At 40.9% G+C, this 20,929-nt stretch overlaps 2 protein-coding genes across 3 annotated transcripts in view; both read left to right on the top strand.

The window, feature by feature from the left end:
• The window catches only part of lpcat3 (lysophosphatidylcholine acyltransferase 3), a 103,625-nt gene extending 85,251 nt beyond the window's left edge, over nt 1–18,374 (top strand). The window contains exon 13 of one of the 2 annotated variants that reach the window (XM_060921618.1): nt 17,086–18,374. The gene's annotated coding sequence lies outside the window, so the exon portion shown is untranslated. The remainder of the gene's footprint in view (nt 1–17,085) is intronic. The other variant, XM_060921619.1, reaches the window with a different exon arrangement.
• Nucleotides 18,375–18,426: 52 nt separating this feature from the next.
• The window catches only part of clstn3 (calsyntenin 3), a 77,037-nt gene continuing 74,534 nt past the window's right edge, over nt 18,427–20,929 (top strand). The window contains exon 1 of the mRNA XM_060921615.1: nt 18,427–18,527. The gene's annotated coding sequence lies outside the window, so the exon portion shown is untranslated. The remainder of the gene's footprint in view (nt 18,528–20,929) is intronic.

Genomic DNA, 20,929 nt, shown 5'->3' with positions numbered 1-20,929 from the left:
AAAGCAAAGCCCGAGGACCATCAACCGGGATGAGGGAGCATACATGCTCTCCCATACCTGGAGTGCCATCTTGCAGGGGACGAACAGACAGTAAAAGACGTGACCGACCTGTCAAACCAGACAGGAAGGCCACGCATTCGGAAACATCAGCTGATATGATGCGTCACCAACAACATCCGGTGACACTCTGAGGAAGACGACAGTTACGTACGTCGAACATGTCAGGTAAACAAACCTAAAACTAGATGTCGTCTGATTTTAAAAAAGAAAAAAATAAACCATATTTAATATAAGACATAATGAATGTAATCGAGAGGTTTACAGTACCAGTTGAAAGTTTGGACACCCCTTACTCATTCATAGGTTTTTCTGCGTTTTGATTCTTTTCTACATTGTAGAACAATACTGAAGACATCAAAATGATGAAATAACATCTGGAACATGTATGGAATTATGTGGTTAAAACAATTTCATATTTTTAGATTCTTCAAAGTAGCCGGCGTTTACCTTGACGCTTTGCACACTATTGTCGTCATCTTAACCAGCTTCATGAGGTAGTCACCTGAAATGCTTTTCATTTAACAGGTGCCTCGTCAAAAGTTAATTAGTGCGATTTCATGCCGCCTTAATGCGTTCGAGATGAAACAGTAAATTAATTAAAATGCAGTCAACAGCCCTATTCCACAACTAGTAATCCATATGTCAAGAACCGCTCAGCTAAGGAAAGAGAAACGACATCCAGCATTACTTTCAGACATGAAGCGTCTTTTAATCAATAAAAATAAAGAAAAACCACTGAATGAGAAGGTGTGTCCAAACTTTTGATGTTTAAGGGTATTTGAAGCATACAAACCAATATACTAGACTAGACTTATTGGCAGTGTAGGTGTCCCTGTCAATGCCATTGGCATGGAGTTGTACTACTACTTTGCTGACCGAACCAAATCTCTCTGCCACCAGTGACTGCTTATTATTCGTTCACTATTTGACAGGTCAGGCGTGTTGCAAGAGCAGCCCAGAAGCATGCTAAAATAGTTCCTTCAGACCCTATGCACATATTTCAAGCCTAAAAGCATTGAAATGTAATAGAATATTTAGATGTAACTGCCTTACAATAGGGGGCGGCACGGTGGTGTAGTGGTTAGCACTGTCGCCTCACAGCAAGTAGGTTCTGGGTTCGAGCCCCGTGGCCGACGAGAGCCTTTCTATGTTTGCATGTTCTCCCCGTGTCCGCGTGGGTTTCCTCCGGGTGCTCCGGTTTCCCCCACAGTCCAAAGCCATGCAGGTTAGGCTAACTGGTGACTCTAAATTGACCGTAGGTGTGAATGTGAGTGTGAATGGTTGTCTGTGTCTACAGTGGTGCTTGAAAGTTTGTGAACCCTTTAGAATTTTCTATATTTCTGCATAAATATGACCTAAAACATCATCAGATTTTCACACAAGTCCTAAAAGTAGATAAAGAGAACCCAGTTAAAGAAAGGAGACCAAAATATTATACTTGGTCATTTATTTATTGAGGAAAATGATCCAATATTACATATCTGTGAGTGGCTAAAGTATGTGAACCTCTAGGATTAGCAGTTAATTTGAAGGTGAAATTAGGGTCAGGTGTTTTCAATCAATGGGATGACAATCAGGTGTGAGTGGGCACCCTGTTTTATTTAAAGAACAGGGATCTATCAAAGTCTGATCTTCACAACACTTGTTTGTGGAAGTGTATCATGGCACAAACAAAGGAGATTTATGAGGACCTCAGAAAAAGCGTTGTTGATGCTCATCAGGCTGGAAAAGGTTACAAAACCATCTCTAAAGAGTTTGGACTCCACCAATCCACAGTCAGACAGATTGTGTACAAATAGAGGAAATTCAAGACCATTGTTACCCTCCCCAGGAGTGGTCGACCAACAAAGATCACTCCAAGAGCAAGGCGTGTAATAGTCGGCGAGGTCACAAAGGACCCCAGGGTAACTTCTAAGCAACTGAAGGCCTCTCTCACATTGGATAATGTAAATGGTCATGAGTCCACCATCAGGAGAACACTGAACAACAATGGTGTGCATGACAGGGTTGCAAGGAGAAAGCCACTGCTCTCCAAAAAGAACATTGCTGCTTGTCTGCAGTTTGCTAAAGATCACGTGGGCAAGCCAGAAGGCTATTGGAAAAATGTTTTGTGGACGGATGAGACCAAAATAGAACTTTTTGGTTTAAATGAGAAGCGTTATGTTTGGAGAAAGGAAAACACTGCATTCCAGCATAAGAACCTTATCCCATCTGTGAAACATGGTGGTGGTAGTATCATGGTTTGGGCCTGTTTTGCTGCATCTGGGCCAAGATGGCTTGCCGTCATTGATGGAACAATGAATTCTAAATTATACCAACAAATTTGAAAGGAAAATATCAGGACATCTGTCCATGAACTGAATCTCAAGAGAAGGTGGGTCATGCAGCAAGACAACGACCCTAAGCACACAAGCCGTTCTACCAAAGAATGGTTAAAGAAGAATAAAGTGAATGTTTTGGAATGGCCAAGTCAAAGTCCTGACCTTAATCCAATCGAAATGTTGTGGAAGGACCTGAAGCGAGCAGTTCATGTGAGGAAACCCACCAACATCCCAGAGTTGAAGCTGTTCTGTACGGGGGAATGGGCTAAAATTCCTCCAAGCCGGTGTGCAGGACTGATCAACAGTTACCGGAAACGTTTAGTTGCAGTTATTGCTGCACAAGGGGGTCACACCAGATACTGAAAGCAAAGGTTTACATACTTTTGCCACTCACAGATATGTAATATTGGATCATTTTCCTCAATTAATAAATGACCAAGTATAATATTTTGGTCTTCTTTGTTTAACTGGGTTCTCTTTATCTACTTTTAGGACTTGTGTGAAAATCTGTTGTTGTTTTAGGTCATATTTATGCAGAAATATAGAAAATTCTAAAGGGTTCACAAATTTTCAAGCACCACTGTATGTGTCAGCCCTGTGATGCCCTGGCGACTTGTCCAGGGTGTACCCCGCCTTTCGCCTGTAGTCAGCTGGGATAGGCTCCAGCTTGCCCGCGACCCTGTAGGACAGGATAACTGGTTTCCTCCAGTTATCTGATGGATGCCTTACAATAGTTTTCCAAGTGTGGCGCAAACTCCAGTTTCCCCATTCTTCTAAAATGAGCCTGTATTTTTACAGACATCATCAGAAGTAAAGAATGGTTACAGTCCATGTACCATTTGCTCATTCTATTTTTGTGTCCATAGCAAATTAAAAAAATAAAACCGAAGTTATTTGAGCGTGGCGGTACAGTCCCTGCCTCACAGCATCAGGGTTTTGGGTTCAATCCAGATCTCAGATTATTGTCTGTGTGGTGTTCTCCAGGTTCTCTGGTTTCCTCCAGTTATCTGAAAACGTGCAGGTAGGTGGATTGGCAAAGATAAATTGCCCTAACTGTGTGCGCGCGCACGCATGGTGCCTTGCTATGGACTAGCATCCCATCCAGGCTGAATTGTCAATCACCTTGTGCACATTGTTATTGAGATGAGCTTTAGATACACCACGACCCTGACCAGGAAGAAGTGTTTGCTGAAGATGTATGAATGTATGGTTAGCTGATTACGGTTTTTGAAAATCCAGGCAGCAGAACTGAGAAAGCTGTTCATTTTTGTTTTCATAGATTTTTATGCCTCCGCCACCTTAAGGTGCAGGAGGCATTATGTTTTCGGGTTGTCCGTGCGTGCGTCCATCCCGAAACCTTGTGAACACGATATCTCAAAGGCTAATGAAAGGAATTTCACCAAACTTTCACCATTTGTGCGCTTTGGGACAAACATGAGCTGATTAGATTTTGAGATCAAAAGGTCTAAGGTCAAGATTACTGTGAGGTCAAATGTCTGTCCGAAAACCTTGTGAGCACAATATCTCCAAGGCTAATACAAGTAATTTCACCAGGTCAAGATTACTGTGAGGTCAAATGTCCATCCCCAAATCACAACTTAATAAGGCGTGTAGTCTACCGGGCGGAGGCATCCCCATCGACACCGTTGGCGTCGAGTTCTATCTAGTGGTTGTTTTTTTTTTTTTTTTAAAAGCTTTATACAGTCATCAGTGGAGAGGTATGCTGTATGGCCAAAAGCAAAACCCCAATTCCAAAAAGTTTGGACGCTGTGTAAACTGTAAAAACAGAATTCGATAATTAATTTACAAATCTTGGAAACCTTATGTTTTCATTGAAAATAGTGAAAAGACAACAGATCAAATGTTGAAACTGAGAATTATTTTATATATATATATATATATATATATATTTAGTTATTTTTTGAAAAATGTATGCTCGTTTTGAATTTGACGTCAGCAACATGTTTCAAAAAAGCTGCATCACCTCGACTTCTAATAACACTCTGTAAGCATTTGGGAACTGAAGAGACCAATTGCTGTGGTTTTGAAAGAGGAATGTTGTCCCATTCTTGCCTGATGTACAATTTCAGTTCTTCAACAGTTTGTGGTCTCCTTTGTTGCATTTTGTGCTTCATATTGCACCAGATGTTTGAAATCGGAGACAGGTCTGGACTGCAGGCAGGCCAGTTTAGCACCCGCGCTCTGCATCATATATATATATATATATATATATATATATATATATATATATATATATATATATATATATAAAATGATGATGCCTTCCCAGATGTACAAGCTACCCATGTCATGTGCACTAATGCACCCTCATACCATCACAGATGCTGGCTTTTGAACTGCACACTGATGACAAGCCGGATTATACGTAGATACCTGACCCTCACAGCCATATGTGGGTCTTTTCTAAACTGTTATCACCAAGTTGGACGAACACAATTGTTTAGAATGTCTTTGTATGCTGTAGCATTTTTAAGATTTCGCTCCATTGGAACTAAGGGGCCCAGCATGACCGTGTCCCTGTGCACAAAACGAGCTCCGTGACCGCAGCGTGCGCCAAAGTTAGAGTGGAAGAACTCGAGTGGCCTGCACAGAGCCCTGACCTCAAACCCACTGAACACCTTTGGGATGAACTTGAGCACTTTCGGCTGCACACCTCCCCCTCACCCGACATCGGTGCTCACCCTCTTGCACTCTTGTGGCTGGATGAGCACAAATCCCCACAGCCACACGGGTCATTCCGTGCCAACTCACCTAAGGGTCCCCACATCACCGTCTCAGATTTTGCTCAAAAAATTCTATAATCAAGAATCATATGTTTGTACCACACATGCAAAATATTAGCTCCCAATTCATTGTAGTTTTGGAACTACAGGCCTTTGAAATTTTGATGTCAAAATACCACATGACGAAATGGCTCTTTCCCCAACTTCAGAGACCCATAACTTTTTATTGCAGCTATCTAGACAGTTGTGTTTGCAGATTCTTACTGAATGATACCCACTCTTTTCAAATCTGTTGCCACAAAGCCTCTGAAGGACATACGTTTTGCATAATGGGAAGCCAAAAATGACGTTTTGGCCAAAATCACTTAAAATTCATTAAAACTCTAGGGGGCATAGTAGAAATATGAAGCTAGTTAGATTTTTTTCCTCACTACATAGTAATTGTAGGGTTGTTATCTGTTCACAGAAACACATTTTGCCATGAAATTTCAATTCCTGAATTAAAAAAAAATTTTTTAACATCTTACGTCCTTTCCGAGGGGGCTAAAATAGGGCATTTTTGCCATCTTATTTGGTCATGTGGCTAGGGGTTTAGGATCTTCTAATTTTTTGTGAAGATGCTCTCATATAAGATGTAACTACTCCCTGATTTTTTTTTAACAAACGCCCCTTGCTTCATATTTTAATAATTTGTTTTGTACATGGACAGTTTCATCATTTTTCACTTTTTTCCACATTCAGAACTCTGTAACTCTAAATTGGAAGATTCCTACTAGCAGCTATTTCAGATTTACATACATTGACACACAAATTTTCATATTTTAGTAGTAGTATGCCCAAGAAATTCATATTTTTCTTTCTATTGGGACCTAAAAACAGCTATTTGGCCAAAAATGACAAAAACGCTGGGCAGCTTTTAATAAACAAGGGAATAATGAAGGGGTGTTTTGCACACAAATTAAGGCTTATAAGAACCTAATCTAGGCATACACATTTCCTGAACAACTTTTACTGTATTGTATAGTATTTTTTGCAATTAGAAAATTTTAGGTATAATTGCAATTTTTGTTGAATATCCTTGGAAAATATAGAAAAATAACAACAAAATTCTGGAGTAGTATTTTTAATATACTTCAAGGTTGTGTAAGCACAAAACATTTAGCAATGAGGTTTTATTTACATATTAACACATTCAATGATCCATGATCATGATGTTGAAAAACATCACAAGATTTGTACATAATTTAAAGTCAAATATGGGCATCCGTGATAATGGGTAATTCATTCACAGGCAGTACAGTTTCATGTGATGTGCTAAGACACTCATAAACTGTCATCTAGTAGTACATAAGTTAAAACTTAAGTCTTTCACAAGTTTGAAGTCATCCTCTGTTAGTTGGTAATGGCGTCCCCCACTTTTTATGTTTGGGGCCTCTACCACACAAAGGACATGAAGCAAAGGCACCCAACATTCATCTTTCCTGCTTTGTGGTGGCCATGAGAATGTGTTGCCTCGTCCTTGTCTCATGAAATTGACATACACATCATTTTCTTCTTCATTTCTGGTGACAATATTTCCAATGTACCATTTTCTGTCATAAACACAGGCAATATATTTGCCCGGCTGGTACATATTTGGTGCAGATTGGGACATTTGGCTTGGGGCCTGTAACTGGGACTGTAAAACTGGTGTGGTTTCAGGTCCTATGTCCACTACCGATGATGGTACCACATCAGAAGAAACCCTTCTCATCTCCAGCTGAGTGGGTGCAATTGGGCTAAGGATATCATTGCTAATATATATATATATATATATATATATATATATATATATATATATATATATATATATATGGATAGAAAAAGTCACCACATCTTTAATTTATGAGGAAAATAGCCCATTCCCTCCAGAACTTGAAAAATTTCAAGCTGCTAGTAGGAATTTTCCAATGTAGAGTTACAGAGTTCTGAATGTGGAAAAAAGTGAAAAATGATGAAACTGTCCATGTACAAAACAAATTATTAAAATATGAAGCAAGGGGCGTTTGTTAAAAAAAATCAGGGAGTAGTTACATCTTATATGAGAGCATCTTCACAAAAAATTAGAAGATCCTAAACCCCTAGCCACATTACCAAATAAGATGGCAAAAATGCCCTATTTTAGCCCCCTCGGAAAGGACGCAAGATGTTAAAAAAATTTTTAAAAATTCAGGAATATAATTTTCATCGCAAAATATGTTTCTGTGAACAGATAACAACCCTACAATTACTATGTAATGAGGAAAAAAATCTAACTAGTTTCATATTTCTACTAGGCCCCTTAGAGTTTTAATGAATTTTAAGCGATTTTGGCCAAAATGCCATTTTTGGCTTCCTATTATGCAAAAAGTATGTCCTTCAGAGGCTTTCTGGCAACAGATTTGAAAAGAGTGGGTATCATTCAGTAAGAATCTGCACACACAACTTTCTAGATAGCTGCAATAAAAAGTTATGGGTCTCTGAAGTTGGGGAAAGAGCCAATTTCGACATGTGGTGTTTTGACATCAATATTTCAAAGGCCTGTAGTTCCAAAACTACAACATAATTGGGGGCTAATATTTTGCATGTGTGGTACAAACATATGATTCTTGATTAGAGAATTTTTTGAGTAAAATCTGAGACGGTGATGTGGGGGAGTTCCTGAAATTTAGGTGAGTTGGCACGGAATGACCCACACTCCAAAATCGAGTGGAAAGCCTTCCCAGAAGAGTGGAGGTTATTATAACAGCAAAGTAAGAACAACTCCTGTATTTATGCCCGTGGTTTGGGAACAGAATGTTCAGTACTCCGGTATCGACATACTGTGTTGGCCATATAGTGTAGTGAGGTGTGTCAGGTCCGTGTGTGTGTGTTATAGTTTTAACCACCTCTAATTTCAAATGTGCGTCGCTGAGTGAATTTAAGCACATTCCTGGAGGGAAAGCTTTGTTTCACCACAATCATGTGACAATCTCAGGATTTTTTTTTTTTGGAGGACAGTTCTTCTTTCTTTATGTATATAATTATTGTGAAATACATTTCCAGTAGGGTGCATCAGTTGCCCTCACTTTCATAAAATCTGATGCATTTTTGTTCGGGTGTTCCTTTTCACCAGTAAAGACATCCTGTAAAATTGTTTGACCATATTCAAAAGTCTAATGGTGGCACCATGAGGTTCATTTTTTGCCAAAAAACGCTTATTTTATGTTTTCGCGTAAGGTTTGAATCACAATGTTGGACTCCATTTATTGATTTCTTGTGAGCCAGAGATCATGTTAAGAACCTTTGCGAGGGATTGAGAAGCATTAATGTGATTCATAATACATTTGTATTGTTTAAAAGTAGTTGAACAATGATTCAATGAACAGCTAAAACTCAAACTGGGCTTGATAATATATTTAGAATATGCACTAAAAATGTGTATCTAAGATATTTGGTATACTCTATAAGGTGCCATAATGTCTCATGAAAAGTGATCGAAATTTTGTCATAAAATAGCAGCTTTATAACTTTGAGCTCCTGGTGCCACCATTAAACTTTAGAATTTTGTCAAAAATATTTCACCCAGTGTGTTTTCTTACCAAAAGGAACATCAAAACAAAAATGCATCATGATCGGAGGAACTTTTCATTTTTAGGGGGCAACTGATGCACCCTAATTTCCAAACTACACCTAAAGCTAGCTTAGAGTCATAGGAGTATTGGCTGACCTTGACCTAATTATTTAGGGTACTATGAGACAGGTTTCAGAAAAACTGGTGCGTTTTCTGTTTTATTTTACTTGTATATAAAATACACACACAAGTGTTTTTTTACTGGGAAATATGCCATTCGTATTTTTCATACAAGCTATGTCCAGAACATGGAGAACCAAAACTGTAACACTTCCTCATTGACCAAGTGGGAGGGCCGGATGGGAAAATGCTTGGCTCGAGGCCATGCCATGACCAAGAGCCAAATATTTTCCCGTCCGAACCAACCTAACTCGGTCAATAAGCATTTTATCATATGGCCTTCTTTGACTAACTTGCACCAGTGGGAAAACAATGAACAATGGTGTGCAAAAAAACGAACCAATCAATTTTTGATTGACAGCAAGTCATTTATATGCCGAATCATCTTTGCACAAGTTTGAAATAACAGTTTGAATTCTATAAAATACAACCGACTTTACTGTTCCCTGGAAATGAAAACAATTTTAAGATAACATCGTTAGCAAAAGTCAGTTCAATACAAGCCTATTAAGTCGACACAAAAGAACTTTGATTTGAAATTAAAATGGACTCGAGTTGGCAGTCGAGTCAGTGCAAGCTTCACCTGATGATGACTCGATACCAAACTTTTTTTTTTTTTTGGAATAATGGATGTGACACTAGCACCTGGAAGAACAAGATTTTTGTATATTTCTTACACCAATGTTTGCCTCAGTAAACAAAACAGTGGAAGCAAGGGGAAACGGGTCCGGGGCTGCATACGGCTTTTTCCGGACCGGGTTAAAAAATCTCTGTCTGCCCGGTCACATGACTTTTCCCACTGGTTTTATTAAGTGTGCACGCGCGGGTCTGTACAGGTCGTATGATAAATCTCTATATGCCACTCGTTAGTAAATCAATGAAGTGTTTTGATAAATTTGGGCACTTTTCGTTTGTGAATGTGTCCATATAATAAAAAGAACATCACGCGTTGGCTTGAAGATATGAAGTTTATCTTCTCGTGTCGAAAAACTTGCATTTTTCACACGAAATACTGTACATCATGGATCTACGGGACATTTAAATAATAGAGGTTTTTCACCTGACGTCACAGGGTCACGTGACGCCCCGGTGTCTGCCATTTTGAAGGTCAAGCTAGCTAATGTCAACAACATAGTAGCTGGTATGTTACTGTAGCAATGTTTACGTTCAGTCATTTGGATGACTGTTAAAACCTTTCAGTCTCAAGTTTTTCCTTTACTGGATTTACTAGTTTACTGTAATTATGATCCGGCGGCTATTTACACCGGATCCAGTGTAAATAGCTGCCGGAGCGCGCTCCGGCTTGCTCCCCCTCACATTAAGCAGCGCGCTCCGGCTTGCTCCCGGAGTGCTCCGGCCGAGGTTCCGGAGCGCGCTCCGGCTTGCTCCCCCTCAAATTAAGCAGCGCGCTCCGGCTTGCTCCCGGAGCGCACTGCTTAATTTGAGGGGGAACAAGCCGGAGCGCGCTCCGGCAGCTATTTACACTGGATCCGGTGTAAATAGCTGCCGGATCATAATTACAGTAAACTAGTAAATCCAGTAAAGGAAAAACTTGAGACTGAAAGGTTTTAACAGTCATCCACATGACTGAATGTAAACATTGCTACAGTAACATACCAGCTATGATGATGTTGACATTAGCTAGTGCTAACAGCTAGCTGCTAGTACACTGCTACAACTACACCGACCCTAATAATACAGTTCTTGGTCATTGCCTGGTAACAGCAAATTTATAACGGGCCATGTCTCAACAGACTAAGAAGTTATTTCAATGACATTTAATAACATTTTGTTTATCCTGAGGACCGAAAGTAAATGAAAATGTGAACAAACCTTAGCTGTAATCAGATGGCGACCACCGGCTCCAGGGACGACCCGCTGATGTAGGCATGTTACCCAGCCTGACACAAAATATTTGTAGGCATCCAAACTCTTCTACGCTTTCAGATCAATACCTGTGTATGGCGATGGGTTTTTAACGACATAGGTATACAGATCATGTGGGCCGAAGTCAGGTAAAGACGAGGGCTTCGTGTACTTCCGTACGTCAGTGAACAATCCTGGTGGAAGCAGGTAAACGTCGTTCTCTAAGCCTGCTAACCTCAATTTTTGCAAATACCTCTCCCTCTGCTCGCCCTGTAAATGCCCTACGTCGCTGGATAGTGAAGGTGTTTTCTGCATCTCGCTCCTTTTTCTTTTATGTTTTTCGTTTATCGCCTTCCTCGCATTCAAACTGATCCGAGCCGTGACGTCCAAAATGGCAGCCTCACATGACTTGGTCACGTGGGTGAAAAACCTCAATTGGCTGGCGTTGAGTGGCCTATCAGATATATTCCATTCAGCTAGCATGATACTGAATGAGTTGAAGATGAGTGGAATGGAATATATCTGATATCACGAAAAAAAAGCCTTTTATTATTACTACACATACGCATTCCTTTTGGCTGTTCAACATGTCTTTCTCTTTCAAAATTCTCTCAGAATCTTCCGTATTCGACAAAGTAAACCCGACGGCCACAAATCGTCCCAGCCGCTCGCTAACGCAGAAATTTTACGTCTCTGACGTGTGACGTCATGTTGTCTTGACAACCGTACAATATTGTAAACCATATTCACCACTCGTTCTCCATTCAGTAGAGCGATGTAATGCACGTAGGATAAGCGATATACTAACAATATTGCATGCAAATGAATGAAACCCGCTAGAAGGGAATAGAGCCCATGTTTTTATTCCATCGAAAAAGTGTCCTGTATGTATAATAATCCTACATTAATGTATAGATGTTTAAAATGGTGTGCACGTCTCATGCTTCCGTCACACAGTTGAACGAAGCATTTTACCTTTGCAACACTTGAAAGGTTTTGGAGGTGAACGGGAAAATATGTGACCTACCCAGCACTGCATTGTCGTACGACTGCTCTGGTGACATCCACCTCAATAACATGCAGTGTCGTTAAAAACAACTTGCCGTAGGTACTTCCTCGTGTTCGGTAGTACTTCGTTGCGTTTAATTATGGCCTCATTTGAAGTACATGCCCAGTTTCAAATGAAGGTACCATGGAATTTAAGGGTGATTTAAAGGGGGGGCGGAGAAAACCCTGTAATATAAGGAAAAAGGTCAGCATTGTAGGCGTATGTTCAAAAAGAAAACTGCAGCTTGTCATCACGTGTCGGACTGAGGAAGATTTGTTGACATTATACTTTTGTATAACGTTACACAAAAGAGGAAACGCAGGGAATTGGCAGCGTGCCGTTAGTTGAGATGGAGCCATTTTAAAATGTGAAGTGAACTGCTCGTCTCTTCTCACCTCTGTCACATCCATCACATTCTCATCCTGACAGCTTAATACTAGCACTTTATTCTTCAAATCCTAACATAGTGTACAGAGTTGTACAGAGAGCCTTTTGTAGACGATGAAAAAGTTTGGAAAATAGTGACACTGGTGGAAGAAATGAAGTTTTTGATAACGCTAGACCGGAAATGCTGATGTGCTTTTGTAGTAGCCTCAAATCTGGTGTCAAGGGGGCACATAAAAGGAAATCAAACTGGTGATCATTGTTTATAATTCTGACTAATATTTTAGATCAAAATAACGAAAGTGACTATTTAAAACAAAGTTGTATTTTATTTGCTGAAGTGTTTTACTTACAACCCCAATTCCGAAAAAGTTGGGACGCTGCGTAAACTGTAAATAAAAACGATGCGATAATTTGCAAATCATGGAGACCCTACATTTCATTGAAAATAGTACAAAGACAACATATCAAATGTTGAAACAGAATTTTTTTTTTTTTTTCCAAAAGTTGGGACAGGGGCATGTTTACCACTGTGTTGCATCACCTCTACTTTTAACAACACTCTGTAAACGTTTGGGAACTGAGGAGACCAGTTGGTGTAGTTTTGAAAGAGAAATGTTGTCCCATTCTTGCTGATTTCAGTTGCTCAACAGTTCAGGGTCTCCTTTGTCATATTTTGTGCTTCATAATGCACCAAATGTTTTCAATGATAGACAGGTCTGGACTGCAGGCAGGCCAGTTTAGCACCTGGACTCTCTTACAACAGAGCCATGCAGTTTTAATATGTGCAGAAAGCAGTTTGGCATTGTCTTGCTGAAAGCAGGGGTGATTCTAGCATCTGATCTTTGGGGGTGCTTAGCCCCCAGAGCTGACAGAGGCACCTGGCTTGAACGACAGTGTTTCCGCGTTTATTCCGCATTTAGACTAGACTTAACTAGACAAGAAGACTAGACAAGACTAGACTTATGCAATGTTTTAACAGAAGCTGACCCAATAAACTATGAGATCTACACATTTCCAACCACTGACACAAATATTTGTTATATTTTTAACTAAACAAGACCTACTACTGCATTTGTAATGTTGGAGCTATTCATTTTGAACAGTGGTAATTGTTATTGTGCATTGTGTAATAATAGTGTGCATTATTATGATTTTACATTAGTTTACATTAGTAAACGCTATGTTACATTAAATAAAATTGACTAACACACGGTGGTCTAGCACGGTAGCACTTGTACAGCTCTGCACAAAAGTATCTCGATATAGATGATAAATGTCGTTTTTATCATTCTGTTCATAGACCAGGGAACATCAATATTGCATTATGCATATTATTGTGTTGTGTTTAACAATTGTAACTCCAGTCCGTACCTTCACATCTCGCTATGCCAGTAATACTCAGGTGCTACTTCGAGTTCCTCATCGGCGTGGAATCCAGATAAAAAAACCCACCATGTCGTAGCAAGCACTCGCGCGGACAGGCAACCCAATCAGAGGGGACGCAAGGAGGAGAGGGATTTTACTGGTCATAGAACTCTCACGTAACAGGTGAATTCAAGAACACACACACGCCCGCGCACACATTCATTGCGCAGTGCGCAAGGGCACTTATTTCTGAAAATTACGTCCAAAAGCAGTGTTTTTGAGGGTGCTGAGCTAGGGGGTGCTGAACTCGTTTTTGGGGGTGCTTGAGCACCCCCAAAAATAGGCTAAACACGCCCCTGGCTGAAAATAGGAAGGCCTTCCCTGAAAAAGATTGTCTGGATGGCAGCATGTTTCTCTGAAACATGTATATATCATTCAGCATTAATGATGCCTTCCCAGATGTACAAGCTACCCATGTCATGTGCACTAATGCACCCTCATACCATCACACACGCTGGCTTTTGAACTGTGTACTGATAACAAGCCGGATGGTCCCTCTCCTCTTTAGCCTGGAGGACGTGGCGTCCATGATTTCTAAAAAGAATTTCTGCTTTTGATTTGTCAGACTTCGGGACAGTTTTCTACTTCGCCTCAGTCCATCGTAAAAGAGCTCGGGCCCCGAGAAGGTGGCGGTGTTTCTGGATATTGTTTATATTTGGTTTTAACTTGCATTTATGGATGCAGTAATGAACTGCTTTCACAGACGATGGTTTTCTGAAGTGTTCCTGAGCCATACAGTGATTTCCACTACAGACACGTATCTGCTTTTAATGCAGTATCACCTAAGAGCCTGAAGATCACAGGCATCCAGTGTCAGTTTTCAGCCTTGTCTCTTGCATACAGAGATTTCTCCAGATTCTCTGAACCTTTTAATGATATTATGTACCATAGATGATGTGATCCCCAAATTCTTTGCATTTTTACATTTGAGGAACGTTATTCTTAAATTGTTGCACTGTTTGCCCGCGCAGTCTTTCACGGAGCGGTGAACCCCTCGCCATCTTTACTTCTGAGAGACTCCGCCTCTCTGGGATGCTATTTTTATACCCAATCATCTTACTGACCTGTTGCCAATTAACCTAATATTAGATTTTTTTTTTTTTAAGCATTACACAACTTTTTTTTTTTTTCAAACTTTTGTTGCCCCTGTCCCAAGTTTTCTGAAACATGTTGCTGACATGAAATTCAAAATGAGCATTCAGTATATTTAAAAAAAAAAAAAAGAGAATATCTCAGTTTCAACATTTGATATGTTGTCTTTGTACGATTTTCAATGCAATCTAGGTTTCCATGGTTTGCAAATCTTCACATTCTGTTTTTGTTTTACACAGTGTTCCAACTTGTTTTGGAATTGGGGTTGTAGATTTGCCCTTCACTTAGATTAGATTAGACCCCTGCCCCGACTAGACATCATACAGACACGTCTGAGACGAAACCGATAAATACTGACATCTGCGATAATTCTACGAACGCCCCTCCAGCGAGCAGCCGCAGCGTACTTCGATAATAAATGTGAGAATAGTAAAAGTGGACATCTCTGTCAGCATTGCTAGGCGTTGCTATGGCAGCAATGAAGTGAAGAAGCTTCAGGAAAAAGAGCTCATTTACATTCTTGCAACCTTGGAACCACATGAAATGAATGCCATGTTTTGGCAAGGATTACATCAGGCATTTCGAATATCAACTGGTTTCACCTCCGACTGTTTGTTTCATTTTTGCTCGTATAGCTGATGCGTGACTTTGTTGGAAACGTTTTACTGCGGATTAAATTAGCTGCATGTTTCATCTACTGTATACTGCACAGACTGTTCACTGTGAGGCTTCTCGTCCCTTTATACCTTTTTTTTTTTTTTAAAGTTCTTCATTTTTATGCCATTTAAAAAAAAAAAAACTTCAGTAATAAGAAGAAACTTTTATTTGTTACATGCACAGTGAAATTCATCCTCTGCATTTAACCAATCTGAAGCAGTGAACACACACACACACACACACACACACACACACTCAGAGCAGTGGGCAGCCACACCAGAGCGCCCGGGGAGCAGTCAGGGGTTCGGTACCTTGCTCAAGGGCGCTTCAGCCCAAGCATAGACGTACAAACATAGACGCCGCATTGAGCGTAGAATCATACGTCACCCTCGCCGCCATATTGGATGTGGTGGCAAAGTAGCCGAGAATAAAGATGCCTCACTCGTGCTGCGTTTAACTGTACCAACAGGTTTACCATCCAAACGAGATCACATGGGATTACCTTTCACAGGTGAGACTGGAAAAATACTTTTCTGGTCATTATAACGTAATTTTACGAACAGATTTTTCTGACTTTGTGGCTAATATGAAGTCTCGCGCATAATAGCCGCTCGGTAAAACCTGTCTCCAAACAACGAAGTATTTCCTTTCTACTCTTTTCTATGGGTATAATTTATTTCATAGCCCACCCAACCAATTTCACCACCAGCTGTCAGATGGTGATGGCACACTCAAAAATAGAAGAGATTGGAAGCATGTCAGACTGTGAAGCAATCACATGGAGCAATCCTATTGTAATATGGTTTAATTGAATTTTTTTTCCATATAGCACTGTATATTGCAAAAACTGTTATTGGAGACATTTTATAGCCTATCTGCACGGCATTTAATGAAAGTGATGCGGAGACGGCACGGCACGGCTTCAGCAGCGTAAGCACAGCACGTTATTCTACACGATCCCCGCTGAGCTCCAAAACATGCCTTGATGTGTAGATATCGCTAGTAGCCTACGATAGTAGCAGCGGAATAAAAAATTTAAAAAAATTTCCAATAGCTTGATTCCGGTATAGGCCTGCTGCATGTTGAGGAAATTTAAGTCACACCTCCCACGGAATATTGACGGGTATTTCGCACACTATTTATAACCATCACATTAAAAGTTGTATACGTTGTTTTGATGCCTGTTTGTTTCCCAAATAGATACGTGTGTGTCTTAATGGGTGAATAAAAGGCATCGAGTTAAATATTATTGTAGAAAGGGGCTTTATGAAGTTCAGTCCATTTACTTGCATTGGTTTACGGGGAAGATCCGCCACATCCAATATGGCGGACACTCTGACGTATCCCAGCAACGGGCCACCAGCTCAATGCGGCGTCTATGTTTGTATGTCTATGAGCCCAAGGCCGCCCCACGTTAACCTAACCGCATGTCTTTGGACTGTGGGGGAAACCGGAGCACCCGGAGGAAACCCACGCAGACCCGGGGAGAACATGCAAACTCGGCACAGAAAGGTCCTCGCCGGCCGCTGGGCTCGAACCCGGAACCTTCTTGCTGTGAGGCGACAGCGCTAACCACTACACCACCGTGCCGCCCATAGAAGAAATAGCAAGCTATTCATGTTGTTGCTATTTCAAATCTTCATTCTTGTCATTCTAATGCTTTGTTTCTCTTGCCGTTTTTCAGTTAGTGTCTTCTGCCATGGGCTAAAGTTCTCTCTTCTTTCGTTTTTACAGGTTTCTTTGTCTCATCCTCCATAAACTACCTGAAGGGAACGGAGTCTGAATGGAGAATATTTTAAGGCCTTTAAATATATATATATTTTATTCTTTTATTGTAATGGGATTTTTTTTTTTTTTAAATAAATGAACCATTTGTTTAGGTTGAAGAAAAGGAAGATAATGCTCTCTGACCAGAGAGCTGTTTCTACCTTTTTTTTTTTTTTTTTTGCTGAAATGTGACCGGTGGTTAGGCTTGCAAGGAGGTGTTTTGTTAAAGATATTGGAGAAATGTGAAGGCTAATTAATATCCATAACAATTTTTTTCTTTTCTTTTTTTTTTTTCCCCCCCCAGACACAGTATTGCACTCCTAGCTCTCTGTTGGGGCATCTCAGTAGCACCTGCTGATGTCATTTCCAGCAAAACCAAACACAGTCTGAGAGCTGACCTGAAGACTTACCGCTTTCTTGGAAAATGGAATTTTATTTGGGGTTTGTTTGTTTGTTTGTTTGTTTGTTTGTTTGTTTTTGTTTTTGTTGGGATCTTATTTTCCATTTTTCAAAATCTGCAGCCACTGGTCAGATTTACACAAGACACTGTAATATACAGTATCAAACACAATGTGTGATGAAACTTGGATATGCCTTGCAGTGTAAATGAGTATTATTGTTTTATTTCTAATTTAACAGATTTTTGCAATATTTTTAGCAATTTTAGAATGGGTTGATCGTTTTGTAATTTTGTAGTTTTTCCACAAAAAAAAAAAAAATAATGTCCACAACAACGAATGTGAGGACTATTGTTGACTTTTTCACTCTTTCTCACACACTTATACCGTATGTCCTGGTCTCAGCGTAAACTGGAACATGAGCAAAAAAAAAAAAATGCACATAAAGGAAATCTTCTAAAAAGAATTCACACTACTTGCCAAAATGATTATCTTTGTATGACTTAAAATCTTAATTACTTGGCGCTACGTGGACTATACCGCAGTGAGGGAACTTTTTCTGCGCTCACACAAAGTGGAAAAAGTGATCTTCGACAGGGGACAGAATCAAGTGATTAATAATCATCGACAACGTTCGATGATTGATTGATTAATAAAATCCCCCAAAGCTACAGCGATGACTCGCTGTAGCTTTGGGGGATTTTATTAATATTTATACTTGTTCAACTTTTTCAGTGATGTTCAGTTAACTCCTTTTGCCTTATTGTTACCAAATGTAAGAAAAATGATTTTTAAAATGACCCATTTCTTTTGCAGCGGTCATTAAAAATGCTGGATTTGATCAAAATCAGACATCTGTGGTATCTGCTGTTCTTTCATTACCAACCTGGATTACAGTTGGGGGGAATAAAGTACACCTTCCGTTAATTTTATTGTCTATTGATTTACAGCCTAAATGACAATTGTGTGCTCCTCAACAACTTCTGTAAACAACCAACCAACCAACCTCAGGTGACAACAAAAAAACAACACAGATTTCAATATGTCGTCTCCCCCCCCCAAAGTACACCAACATTAAAGGGCCCATGGCATGGTGGTTTGTTGATGCTTTAAACGGGCTCGTGGAGGCTTCCGGATGTTATATCCGCAGCCTTTCTCGAAATGAACCCTCGACACGTAGATATAGCCTCCTGGGAGAAAGCCCCATTTCAGCGCTTTTCCCAGTGCGTCGTTTTGCTAATGAGAAGCAGGAGGCAGGGAAGAGTACACGGTGAGGGCGTGCCATGGGGGGAGGGGCTGCCGTCTGCCTCCCAAGCCGGCCGAGAGCGCTCCTCGTCGGGCACGGCCAGGTGGGCGAATGCCCTGGTCCGTCCGCCCTGTCTTTAAAAAAAAAAAAATGGTACAACTCGAGCCCATGGTAAAACTGGGACTTTGTCATTTTTTTCCGCATGAGGCCCATGGTAAAACTGCACTTCCAGGAGGGGCTGCCGTCTGCCTCCCAAGCCGGCCGAGAGCGCTCCTCGTCAGGTATGGCCAGGCGGGCGAATGCCCTGGTCCGTCCGCCCTGTCTAAAAAAAAAAAAAATGGTACAACTCGAGCCCATGTACCTGGCTAACTGCAGGAAGCGGTTAGCTGCACAGTTAATGTAGCCATTGCTAGGCTAACGCACCGATTTTAAAACACGGCAAAACGACTTAACAGTTCTACACTTACTTGTTCGGTGTTTGTGGCTGATGCGGCAGGGATGCTTGGTACGGACCCAGGCTTCAGTGACAGTTGATGTGCAAAACCTGCCCTGTACTGTCCCAAGTTGTGGAAACATTCATCAGGAAAATGCTTCCGACAAACATACACCGTCTTAGGTAGACTCGACGGCGTATTATTGGAGTAAATAAAATTAAGCCACTGCGTCTTCAGGGGCTCTCCCGTCGGCAGTAAAAACAGACTCCTTTCTGTGTTGTCACATCCATGTACAGCGCAATTTCCATGTTGTGTCATGTGTTCTGCGCATGCGCAGTAGGCTTGGTACGACAAACAGCAACTTTTGAGTTGGGCGGGCAATCCATACAGTGGGTGGGAATCCAGAGGGGGGGGCGTGGGGATCATCTCCCTTGCTGACGTCGGCAAGGGAAGAGTTTATCAACGCGCCATTCTCAAATGTTGGGCATAGTTTGGTTTACACATTATGAAATTTCTAGCCACTGGGGTGACTTAAGAAGGTCAGAGGAACTCATTTTAACGTTAAAAAACCTCAGAAAGTGAAAATTTCATGCCATGGGACCTTTAAGAAACCAACCATCCATCCATTATCTGTAGCCACTTGTCCTATTCTACAGGGTCGCAGGAAAGCTGGAGTCTATCCCAGCTGACTACAGGCGAAAGGCGGGGTACACCCTGGACAAGTCGCCAGGTCATCACAGGGCTGACACATAGACACAGACAACCATTCACACTCACATTCACACCTACGGTCAATTTAGAGTCACCAGTTAACCTAACCTGCATGTCTTTGGACTGTGGGGGAAACCGGAGCACCCGGAGGAAACCCACGCGGACACGGGGAGAACATGCAAACTCCGCACAGAAAGGCCCTCGTCGGCCGCTGGGCTTGAACCCAGAACCTTCTTGCTGTGAGGCTACAGCACTAACCACTACACCACCGTGCCGCCCATTAAGAAACCATGTGGGGAGAAAAAATTAAGAGTACACTCTATGACTCAATAACATGTGAACTTTATCAATAATAATTTGAAGTAAACGTTATCTGTAGGTGTTTGTGTCATGATTTTGGAGAAATTTTGGTCTGCAGTTCTTTACAACATTGATTCAGGTGTTTGTTTGTTTTTTTGGTGACATTCGTTTATGCACAGCTCTCTTTAGATCCCACCAGAGCGTCTCAATGGGGTTGAGGTCTGGGCTTTGACTTGGTCATTCCAACACCCTGATATTCATGGGATGTTTGTGATATGCTGCGTTTTAGTTCTGTACATGATAACAACACATCTCTGTCTTGGTCTCCTCAGCCCGAAGGATATTGTTCCAGAACTTATGCAGTTTGGCAAACCTAATGCATGCTCCATTTTCTTTTTAAACAGAAGGGACTTTTTCCTAGCCACCCTTCCCTTAAAGCCATACTTGTTTGGTCTTTTTCTGATTGTACTGTCATGAACATAAACATTTCATGTGCTTACAGAAGCTTGTAGGTCACAGGATGGAGCTCTTGGGCTTTTTATTATATCTCAGAGCATGAAATGCTCCAACCTAGGAGTGATTTTGCTGGGACGCCCTCTCCTGGGAAGATTGACAACTGCCTTGTCAGCTCTCCATTTGTAAACTAAAAAAAAAAAATTATGTATGATGTAGACGTAGATGTAGATGTAGCACTTGAGTGCTCCAGAACACCAAACCGCCAA

This window comes from Neoarius graeffei, chromosome 5 (genome assembly GCF_027579695.1).
Source record: "Neoarius graeffei isolate fNeoGra1 chromosome 5, fNeoGra1.pri, whole genome shotgun sequence".
In the NCBI taxonomy this organism is placed as follows: domain Eukaryota; kingdom Metazoa; phylum Chordata; class Actinopteri; order Siluriformes; family Ariidae; genus Neoarius; species Neoarius graeffei.
The sequence above is the reverse complement of the archived record's forward strand: the minus strand, read 5'-3'. Positions and strand labels throughout refer to the sequence as shown.